General features: G+C 40.5%; 1 protein-coding gene across 1 annotated transcript in view; it reads left to right on the top strand.

Moving 5' to 3' along the window:
• The window catches only part of dvl2 (dishevelled segment polarity protein 2), a 163,366-nt gene extending 158,279 nt beyond the window's left edge, over window positions 1-5,087 (top strand). The window contains exon 17 of the mRNA XM_028798462.2: window positions 4,332-5,087. The gene's annotated coding sequence lies outside the window, so the exon portion shown is untranslated. The remainder of the gene's footprint in view (window positions 1-4,331) is intronic.
• Window positions 5,088-5,303: the final 216 nt, after the last annotated feature.

Below are 5,303 nucleotides of genomic sequence, written 5' to 3'. Positions count from 1 at the left end.
CGTCTTCCTGCTAGTGACTCCTTTCTTTTCATTTAGTTTCTTCACACTCTTAATTCTCCGGGCAGGCCTCCGCATACTCTACTTTTGAAGGTCGGTGCACCAATTATGTTATTACGATACTTACAACCACCAAAACTTTGTAACGGCACCAGGCTTCAGATCAAATCTCTGCACAAGAAGCTCATTGAGGCAACAGTCTTCACTGGAACTGGCTCAGGGGAGACTATATTTATTCCTCGCATCCAATATTTCCTTTTCTTTTTCATAATGGTATTTTGCTAGTAATTTAATAAAGGAGACAGAATGAGACGTTATTAGTCCAAGAAAAACCTCCACGGTTGGTAATGCAAGCAACTGCACATGTCCAACCCAGAATTGTTCAACTGTATTGTTTGAGGAAAAGTTGATCATTGTCTGTACTTTTGTGATAGTTTTGTTTGGTTCTGCTTTCCCCCTGCACACGTTTGGAAACGTGGTGTTCTGTGGTCACAGTAGTAAAGTTTCAACCATGATCAGTCAGTTTCTTCTCTTATTTTCTAGAACTAAACATGGTCGTTCTGCTTTCGGTTTGCATCAAAGAAGAGCCAAGAGAGCAGTGATCCTCTTTTTACGGGATGAAGGTGTACCAGGGGTCATAATACTCTTATGTTCTTTCGAATCAGGGTATGGACTTGCTCATTGTTGTTGGTGGTAGTGGACGTGGATGGGCATCCCGCTCCTCCTCCTTCCCTAGCACTTGTCTGACCATTTTTGAACTTCTCAATCCATTTGTGAACACTTTGCTGTGGTAAAACCCAGTTTTGATATTGGGTTAAAAGCTTTCTATGGATTTCGGCCCGTAAAACGTGGGTCACTGCAAAGCTTCAACTTTGTCAGTTTCACTTGTTATTTTCTAGGAGTAAATATGACCACAATCCATTTGCTCCAAAGAGCAATGAGTTGTGATCTCTTTTTATTGGCCAAAATCCATAGGAGGCTTACTGCCCAATATGGTGGCAGAGTTTTACCACAGCAAAGTGTTTACGAATAGATTAAGAAGTTTAAAAATGGTCAGACAGGTGTCTACTATCAACGACAGCACTGAGCAAGTCTGTATCTTTCATTGTGATGAACAGATGAGGATTTCGTCCCTGGTACAAGTTGAGCCAATTATAGGTGTTTGCTGCTTTTCTTTGGTACAAATGGGGAGTGGAGCGTAGGTGGAACTTGACTACTATGAATACAGATAAACCACATTTCCGCATGTGTGTGGAGAAAGCTATACAGCCAACTAAACAAAATTATCATGAAAGTGCAAGTAATTATTGATTTACTCTTGTATATATAATGCAGAATTGTACAACTGTCTCTCCAGGTGGCAAATAGTTTATTGAAGGTGTGGATCCAAATCTGAATATCCATTAGAATGATCTAGATGCGAACAGGCCGTTCAGCCCAACAAAGCTCACCAGTCCTATCCACCTAATGCTTCTCAAAAACATCAACTCACGCTTTGAATATCTTTAAAGTCCTACTTTTTAGTCCTTTTTTTTCTGTCCCCCCTGGCCATCGGACCTTACTCTTATTCTATGTTAATTAATGTTGTCTTATTTTAATTCTTACTTTGTCTTTTATTTTTCTTTTCTTTATTATGTACAGCACTTTGAGCTACATTTTTTGTATGAAAATGTGCTATATAAATAAATGTTGTTGTTACTGTCTACCACACTATTTGGTAGCTTATTCCAAGTATCTATGGTTCTCTGTGTAAAGAAAAACATCCTGCAACATTTGCATATTCATGCAAAATTTCCCCTTAAGTTTTTATCTGTGTCTCCGTGTTCTTGATGAACTCATTTTAAAATACAGTAATCCCTCCTCCATCGCGGGGGTTGCGTTCCAGAGCCACCCGCGAAATAAGAAAATCCGCGAAGTAGAAACCATATGTTTATATGGTTATTTTTATATTGTCATGCTTGGGTCACAGATTTGCGCAGAAACACAGGTGGTTGTAGAGAGACAGGAACGTTATTCAAACACTGCAAACAAACATTTGTCTCTTTTTCAAAAGTTTAAACTGTGATTCATGACAAGACAGAGATGACAGTTCTGTCTCACAATTAAAAGAATGCAAACATATCTTCCTCTTCAAAGGAGTGCGCGTCAGGAGCACTGAATGTCAGAAAGTGAGAGAAAACCAAACAAATCAATAGGGCTGTTTGGCTTTTAAGTATGCGAAGCACCGCCGGTACAAAGCTGTTGAAGGCGGCAGCTCACAACCCCTCCGTCAGGATTAGGGAGAGAGAGAGAGAGAGAGAGACAGAGAAAAACAAACAGTGAAAAATCAATACGTGCCCTTTGAGCTTTTAAGTATGCGAAGCACCGTGCAGCATGTCGCTTCAGGAAGCAGCTGCACACAGAAGGTAGCAACGTGAAGATAATCTTTCAGCATTTTTAGACGAGCGTCCGTAGCGTCTAGGTGTGCGAACAGCCCCCCTGCTCACACCCCCTACGTCAGGATCAGAGAAAGTCAGCGCAAGAGAGAGAGAGAGAAAGAGAAACAAAAGTAAGTTGGGTAGCTTCTCAGCCATCTGCCAATAGCGTCCCTTGTATGAAATCAACTGGGCAAACCAACTGAGGAAGCATGTACTAGAAATTAAAAGACCCATTGTCCTCAGAAATCCGCGAACCAGAAAAAAATCTGCGATATATATTTAAATATGCTTACGTATAAAATCCGCAATAGAGTGAAGCTGCGAAAGGCAAAGCACGATATAGTGAGGGATCACTGTAACAGTCTCAATCCACTGGACTAATTCCCTTCATAATTTTAAACTCTTCAGTCAGGTCACCTCTTAATCTTCCTTTGATTAAACTGAAAAGTCTCAGCTCTTTTAATCTTTCCTGGAATCAGCCTAGTTGCTCTTCTCTGGACTTTTTCTAGTGCTGCTATGTCCTTTTTGTAGCCTGGAGACCACAACTGCACACAGGACTCCAGATGAGGCCTCACCAGTGTGTTATAAAGCTCCAGTTCAATCAGACCCTTTTGTTGCTTCCTCATTGAATTCCATTACATCAGTAAAACATGATCTCTCTCTTCTGAACCCATGCTGACTGTTCTTGCCACGTGTTGCTCAATCTTATCCTTAATAATTCTGTCCATTAATTTACCTGTGATGAACGTTCATTCTAAAACAAAAGCAATGCTTACATGAATGTTCACTTTCCTTTTTGAACAAATCTAATGGTTAACTCAGGTGATTTTAATATTGTGCATTCATTTTAGAAATTAGTAATTATGAAGGGTTTGGGAGATTGGTAATGGGGATCATTATATGCCACTATAAGAAAGTGGCATACATCACAAAAGGATTGGGGGTCTCTAATTCAAAAGCAATCTTAGGACTCTTGTAGGAGTGTCAAATAGGGGCCTTTTGTAGGTTTACAGGGTCCCTGGTGAGGTTTGGATTAAATCTCTAGTTGGGGAGCTTTAGAAAAGATTTTAATGACTTTTGAAATCTGTGATCAGGTCTTTATAAAGGTTTGGGATGCCTCATTAAGGGTCCCTGGCATGGACCCTTATAACATGGCTACTAGTGCAGCTCGCACCATTTTCTGATAACTTTGTAAGCTGTGGTTTACTCGCCTTCAGTCAACCTGTTAAAGAGCTTGAGGTCCCCAGTAATGACTACTATGAATAGTTTTGATGAGATGTAATGGAGGGTCACAGTAAAGGAATTAGAGTGCTATAAGGAGATGGGGGGTCATAATAAAATGTTGGAAGCCTCTATTGGTCATTTGGGGGTGTTCAGTATGGAGACTTATGAAGGTTTTGGTGGAGGGAGGTCTCTCATTGAGGGTCCTTATAAAGAGCTTGCCCCTCTAATAGCAGACCACTGTTAAACATGAATGTGCCTTATAAAACACTCCAGCAAGGGGCATTATAATGCTTCCCTATTAAAAAAAGACTTGCATATGCTTTCTAAAGTTTTGGGGGGGATAGGGTCCCTGCTAGGATGCCATCAGGTTGTGGGTCATTACAAAAGGTTTACATTTCTAGTAGAGGAACTTCGGAAAACACTTGAGTGACTTCTGTAGACTTGAATTGCCTATTGGGGGCTTTTATAGAAGTTTGAGGGACTAGTCTAAGTGGGATTATTAAGGACCTCCATTGCAGACTTCAGCTGTCTGAGAAGACACAAACTAGGAAGATGAGTGACTTTTATCATCTTAATTTTTGGTGCTCTGTCATATAAAGCCCAGATCTTGAGTGCTGCTTTCCAGATTCAGAATGTTTCCAAACTGTAGCCCAACTCCATGGCTTCTCTTGACTGTGCTCTCTTTCTTTCTAGGAGGTGCAGAGGGGCTGCAGTGATGGGCCAACTTTGGACACCTAACACCTGAGCCTCCCCCCTTTTTAGTGGGCTGCGGCAGTGAGCGTCATTTCTACCAACTCTGATTATCAGGATGGTCTTAAAGCGCCTCTCCTCGAATGCAATGGACTCTGTTGGCCAATTTCTGAGAGGCTCTCCATTTGACTTTCCAACGCTGCCTGCTCCGATTCCTCAGTGAGTGTTCTGATGTCTGTCCTCCTGTGGGATCTGCAGGCTCAAATTTAAAGAACGTTGCCTTGATTCCATTTCTACATGTTACCTGATTTTCATTTTTTTTTTCTTTGAAGGACATTAAAAAGTATGTTTGTTTTGCCAATATACTGTATTTATTCATGTAAGCCTTCCAGGCCTTCTACGTGTTATTTATAACAGTTTTTTTTTTTTTTTTTTAATATGTCGAAGCATTAAAGCTTCAAAAATACGTTGTCGCTAAGAATACACACCTTGGTGGCTAAACTTTTTCCACAAAAAAAAAGAGAGAAGGCTTAGTGTGAGAAGAGCAATGACAACCTGACTGAACATGTTTATGATTTAATGGAAGTCACATTATTAATCCTTTATCTACAGAGCAGATGATTGCCAGAAGGTACGCAGCCATCCCTATTGATTTAAAGGCTACAGACTTTGAACGGTTGTATCCGTCACACTTCCCACCATCACAAACCACCTTTAAGTACTCCCTGTACAACTTTAATAAAGACAATAAAATATGAATATGATGCTTCATGTTAACAGAGAGTAACGGCTGCAGATGCCATTCCTTCTTCTGGAGGTCTCTTGACTGCTTAGCTGATTGAGCACGTTTTCTAATAACTAAGGAAGCCTGAATGGTTAATGTAACTTCTTCCTAGCTCCATTTTGGTGTTTTCATGTTCTCTCAATTTCCAGCTGGATTTTCTTTGTACACTTGTCTTTGCGAAAATGAAAACC

Source organism: Erpetoichthys calabaricus, chromosome 3, assembly GCF_900747795.2.
Source record: "Erpetoichthys calabaricus chromosome 3, fErpCal1.3, whole genome shotgun sequence".
NCBI classification, from domain to species: domain Eukaryota; kingdom Metazoa; phylum Chordata; class Cladistia; order Polypteriformes; family Polypteridae; genus Erpetoichthys; species Erpetoichthys calabaricus.
This window is presented reverse-complemented; position numbering and strand designations above follow the sequence as displayed.